A 6,549-nucleotide genomic window follows, 5' to 3' on the forward strand; every position below is an offset into this window, starting at 1 on the left:
TGTCTCAGTGAAGACATTCGGAAAGAAGAGGATGGTCCAGCCAGGGTTCAGCCTTGCCTAACAGACTACTCAGGGGCATCCTCACGGCCTGGAAATACCTATATCCTATAGTACCACACCTTGACTCCGAGTCTCAACTTTCTTTTTTGAAGGAAAGACATTTCCTGTTCAAATGTCCTATCCTTTTTATGGTTTGAAAACAATAGAGTATGACATGTTTCTTTCAGCCTTCCAAGCACAGAGGATACATCTATATGGGAAGGACAATGAGAATGAGGGAGAAAAAACTCATCTATTATTTCTTTGTTATAAAAAGAAGTAAGTGTTGTTTTCAATGTCTATCACTTGCCCCTAGGATTACTCTGGACACCACAAGGACTACTTAGAGGACAGAAAGAACATTTATTCTAGGACGAGGTGAATGAATGAAGAACTGAACAAAGGGTGAAGAAATTACAACCTCCTATATGGAAACTTTTGCACTAACCATTCCACCCACTCTCCTGAACTGGATGCCACTTCCTCTGAATTGTAGGCTATCACTTTGCTTTTTGAATACATCCTTGCTTCATGATTTATGAGTACAACTCATGAGAAAGGTTTGTTTTTCAGAAAAATACAATTTGCTTATTATAAGTGACATAATGCTTTGACCATGACAGCTCAATTTTGTGAGGAGTTACATATTCATTTCATAAAGATAAAAAATTCAACCACTAGTAAATGCTACCTATTTTGTTACAGAGTATAAACTTGACTAGAGGCCCTAACACAAAGGGATTTTTTTTCCTTTTTTAAGGCTTGTGAAAATGTCACTGTATCCAAAACAACTTCCTGATTTACACAGCAAAACAAAAATCCTTAAACATATTTTGGGACCAGCTATACCACATGTTATGCTGACTTCTTCAATCTAAATCACCCCCCATTTTTAGTAATTTTTATTTTGTATTCTTCTATTATTTTTTGAGGTACACTTTTTAGAAGATGGAATAGCTGAAAATGGGAAATTTTTTAAAAACACATAATAAATCTAGATGAACTATGATGATTTGAACTTAAGCACATAAGAATGAAGATCTAATGTAAGAAGAATTAGAAAAATTTCACATCTGAGTGGTTGTGAGGAGGAGAGAGAGAGAGAGAGAGAGAGAGAGAGAGAGAGAGAGAGAGAGAGATGGAATCAAGGATGAGCTAGGGTAATTTGAAACTGAAGAGGTAGGGTTGATTAGGGACCCATGGTAACAATAAAGGAAACTGATTATTATATGCTAAAGGTATAAAAAAAGTGTACTTCAGAAGAAGGACTTATGAACATTGATGCTTAATAATCCTCTTCTGGTGCTTTCTAATTAAGCTATTAAGTGGGTGAATTGACTAAGGTTGGACAACAAATCATGGCAAGCCTGTCCAGAAAGAACAGGACATGTGCTTAGCGCCTGAGAGTATCATCATTTCCTTCACTAGGTGTGTCTTGAGTTCTCACTCTGCAGTAATCACCTCAAAAAATGTGTGGGCCACACTGATGTCCTGATGGAAAAATGGTAACTAATAAATGGGATGAATTCCATGGCAAAGGCACCCACGGGGAGGACAAGGGATGCTTGTGTCTACCACACCTAGGGAAGATGCTGCCTCACCTGACACAGAACCTATTTATAACATAAAAGACTGGATGCCAGGTTGTTTCCACCACCATGTCCTGCTGTAGTTATAGACGGAGAAGAAGGTAAGAATGTAAACTTTGGAGTTAGGTTATGTCAAGTTTCCTAACTCAGCTTCACACTTATCTGTGTGATCTTTAGCAAAGCACTCTGTCTTTTCAAAGCCTCATTTTCCTTATCTGTAAAATGGGGATGACCCCTACTTCATCAGGTTGTAGGGGAAAAGCCACCAGTTAGGATATGTTAAGGTGCATGTGTGCATCTTGCACTATGAATTACCATTGCAAAGACAACAATATACAATGTATTAATTATTGACACTGCCCTACTAATTGATTTTGAAACTATCTCATTGCTATTTGTTTCTCAATAAAATCAATTTTAAAAAGATATGCTAAGGTGATGTCACATGGCATATGTGCAAAGATTATTCATTTTGAGACTGTATTTCCTTTTCCCATTCATGTTCATATAATGTTGTCCAGAAGTAGTAAAATTCTATGAATGAATATTTATTCGTATTTTGGAAATGCCCTCATGTGGAACAAGAAAAGCTTAGTGAGCCCAATCAGAATCTCTGTCTCCAGTGGATAATTTAACTTTGAAAAACACTCCTGCAGTCTGCAGATCTGTTATTTGTCTCCAAGCCTGGGTTTGTATCTTTCCAACTTCCCAGTTAAGAAGAGATCCTTTGTACTTATCACTACCCAGTATTTCTTTCATATTTGTTGATTATGTTATCAAATAATTATTTTATTTTAGTTGACTATGTTATTTAATTATTTAATTTTTACATTTGTCCATGTTGAAGACGTAGCTTAAAAGAACTAATAGTGCTATGAATCTTGCAATGCAAAAGTTGGCTCTCGGTTCTCGAGGTACAATTTCATTTAACCATTTGCAGTCTTCTAACTTCCACAGAGCTCAGGAAAATTTGCACCATGGCACTTCATTGTTTTTGCAAGTTTTAGGTATTACTTATTGACTTCCCACTATGAAAAAGAGTAATTTAACCCTTCTGTCATAAATCCGCATGTGAAAACACACGCAAGCACTCGTACACACACATATTTCTTTTCCCTCTTAAATTCTTCCAAGACAGTACTAAATTTCAATTAGCTATGATAAACTGACATTATTATTCGGTGATAATTATTTAATGTTATTAACTCAGTTGATGAGCATGATTATATACAGTTGCATTTTTTTCCTTGTACACATTTTTTGCTTCCTTGAAGTTTATAAACTCATTGTTTTCATGGGTGCTTAGTTTTCTTTGTTTTGTTTTTGTAAAATTTGGGCAAAAAGTCTAAGTAGATTTTCACTACAGCTGAATTTTTCTGTTCGTCAATCTATAGAATACATTTCTTTTGGAGTTGTCCATCCTTTGTTCCAAACTGGGCTAATTGCTCTCTAGCTCTGCTATGTGACTGAATCCCAAAAATCTTGTTCCTTCACGACTCTCCTGGGATACTTCTCTCTTTGGCCATGAACTCTCTGTTTCCCATTCTGCATCTCGACTTGTTTTATTTCCTTATTTTGGAAAAGCACATCTCTGAGCAATGTTTTCTAAAAAAAAAAAAAAAGAAGAGAATGGTTTTTACTTTGATTTTTGAGAATTTGCATGTTGAAAAATGTCCTTATTTTACTCTTACAATTGATCACTTTTATTTGGTATAGACATACAGGTCAAAAATATTCTCCCCACATTTTAAAGCAAGGCATCATTATCTTCCAGCTTTGGTTGCTATTAAAATGTTGTGTTCTGATTTTTTTAGTCCCTGTGTGCGTCACATAATGATTACATTCATTATGGAAAAGTGGTACATGTACGTAATACATATTAATTTGCTTACATCCTTCTCCATTCTCCCTTGCCCTTCTCTTCATCTCTTTATACCCTTCCCATTTACATAAGATCTCTCTATTTCCTATTATTGATCTTTTATTTTTTATTTCTTTATTTCATGTATTTGGTACAAAGTCTCACTATGCATATTGGACTCATAATGATCCTCCTGGTTTCAGTCTTCTCAGCCCTGGGATGATAGGTGCACATCACTATGTGCAGTCTTGGGGGCTGGCTTAGAGTGTCTCAGGAGTGGGGCCAGCACAACATGTGGTGTGAGGGTTCGAACTCCAGTCCCTGTGCTTGCCTAAACATGCGCTTAGTCTGCTGAGCTATCTTGCTGGCCCTGATCTTTTAGTTTACTCTCAAATTTTTTTTTATACTTTTGATTCCTCATATTAGAGAAACCATGTGATATTGAAGCTTGTGCGTATCTGTTTTATTTCACTTAACATTATGGTCTTAAGATTCCTACAAATGATGCAAAAAAACTCAAATTTATCTTTATAGCAGAACAGTACTCCACTGAAGTGTTGTTCTGAGTTTAACACTTAATTTTATATATTTATTTATACATGTATTTAGCAGTGGCCACAGGGTCTCACTACACAGATTGGGCTCCTAGTGATCCTCCAGTTCAGCCTCTCAAGTCCTTGGTATACCAGCCCAGTCTCAATTGCCATCACAATGCACCGGGGGCTGGGGAGGATGGAATGACACTCTGGGAATTCCACGTTGGTCCCTGTGTCTGCCTAAGCAGGCACTTTAATCCACTGAGCTATCTGGCTAGCCCCCACACTTAATAAATATACTGTGTTTGTTTAGTTTTGATAACCATGAAATTAAAACGGTTGGTGTTCAGGAAATTCGCAGTCACATAGTTGGGAAGTGGTAGATTTCTTTCTCTTTCAAGCCAGAATCACATCTTTCCAATTTTAAAAGTTAAAACAATTTTCTTTAAATAATATTTCTAATATACTGTAAATTTTCAAGTTGAAAAGCCAGCTTCAACTTTCTTTTACTTGATATCATTTTTTTAATTAAATGAAGAAGTTAGAGTGTCAGGGGGATTGCTCAGTTTCTTTTTCTTACAATATGCCATATTAGCAATAAATAAGTATCATTCATAATAGCACAGAGCATGATTAGGTATGCATTTGGGGTGATAGCAAATGTAAGTTGACTGGAGTGCATATTAATATAGCTATTGGGGAAAATGTTGGTATTCATTTTACAGAGCATTTATTAAAGTCAATTTTTAATCATAGTTTTGTCCACAATTGTGCGAGAAAAAAAAGTCTAACAGGCAGAAAAAGTCTTAAGTTAAAGATTTGTAGATCTAACACATACTCGTTTAATTATTCATATAAGGTCATTGTTCTCTAGATGTCAGCTTCATTCACCAGCTATTTTTTTGTGGAAAGTATGAATTTCACAGAGACGGCCATGGTCTTCTCAGCCCACGCCAGAGGAAAAGGTGCTAGAATCACAAGAGAATGGCTTGATTGACCTGCCAGATTATAAACATATAGAAGATGAAACTTTTCCTTCATTTCCACCTCCAGCTTCTCTACAGCGAGATGGTGAAGGAGCTGAACTCAATGAAGAGTCAGAGAACAGAGAACCTGTTCCTGTCCTTCCAAAGAGGACAGTTAAAAGGAACATCCCCAGGCTGGATGCTCAGAGATTAATTTCAGAGAGGGGCTTTCCAGCCTTAAGGCATGTGTTTGACGAGACAAAATTCAAAGCTAAAGGTCATGAGGCTGAGGACTTGAAGACATTCATGAGACACATGGAGCACTGGACACATAGAATATTCCCTAAACTGCAATTTGAGGATTTTATCAACAGAGTTGAGTGCTTGGGAAATAAGAAGTTCAGACTTGTTTAAAATGAATTCGACTTGATCTCCCTATTGTACATGAAGATTTTGTTAGCAACAGTGATGAAGTAGGGGAAAAGGATGGCCTTGATGTAACAGCTGCTGAATTTGATTCCTTCCTAACAAACTCAGTGGAGGGTGAGAAGCTCACTCCTGAGCCAGAGAGGAGCCTCATGGAGGAGCAGCAAGAGAGAATGGAGAGGAACAGACAGCTGGCCCTGGGGAGGAAGCAGGCAAAGCTGCTGGGCAGCAGCCAGGGCGCAGAGGACGGTGAGTCTGTAGACGCAGCTGACACCCAGGAGGTTGAGGAGGTGCAGGCTGGAAAGGAGCAGTGAACTGAGACGGGGTCCACAGCCCACATGGCCACAGTCCTGTCCGTGCCACAAGTGGAGAGGAAGGGTAGTGAGAGGAGCCACCACTGAACCTGTCTTTCCAACATACAACTCCAAGCTGGGCATGGTGGTGCACATCTGTAACCCCGGCACTGGGGAGGCTGAGGCAGGAAGATCACCGGGAGTGTGAGGCCAGCCTGGGCTACATAGTATGTTCAAGGCCAGCATGAACTCCAGAGCAAGACCCTGTCTCAAAACACTGAAATAACAATAAAATGTAGAACTCCGTGCTGCACGGTTACTGAGGGCAGTGAGGCCTCCACTAAGAGAGAGCATCAACTCGGCGTTCTGCACACTTGCTGTTTGTATTTTGGTTACTGTGTAGGAAAATTCTTAAGTGGTAAAATGCATGCAAAATCCTAATTGAAATCTGGTATTTATTTATGTTTGTCCCTTATTGACTTAGTTCAGCCTATTTGTTATCTGGAGTGCTATTTTTATACAGCTGTGACCTCATGAATGATTAACAATGAGCAAGCTGCGCTCCTGCTGCTGCTGCTGCTGCTGCTGCTGCTGCTGCTGCTGCTGCTGCTGCTGCTGCTGCTGCTGCCGGGGGACACTAAATGGCTGTGCTGATGAAATAGGGTCATGTTGAAGATGTAAATTAATGTCTCTTTTTGAAATAAAGTAAAAATGATTTTTTTAAAAAATGAGTTTCACAGAGACATTTATTCTCATGTTTCCATTTTTTATTTTACCTATTTTTAATTTTAAAATTCCTCAGAGATAGTGTTGACTTGGCAAATTCAAACCAGGAGCATG

General features: G+C 38.3%; 1 pseudogene; it reads left to right on the forward strand.

Moving 5' to 3' along the window:
- The first annotated feature begins 1,238 nt into the window (after positions 1-1,238).
- Positions 1,239-5,730, forward strand: LOC101580266 (annotated as a pseudogene).
- Positions 5,731-6,549: the final 819 nt, after the last annotated feature.

Source organism: Octodon degus, unplaced genomic scaffold (assembly GCF_000260255.1).
Source record: "Octodon degus isolate 3935 unplaced genomic scaffold, OctDeg1.0 scaffold00109, whole genome shotgun sequence".
In the NCBI taxonomy this organism is placed as follows: domain Eukaryota; kingdom Metazoa; phylum Chordata; class Mammalia; order Rodentia; family Octodontidae; genus Octodon; species Octodon degus.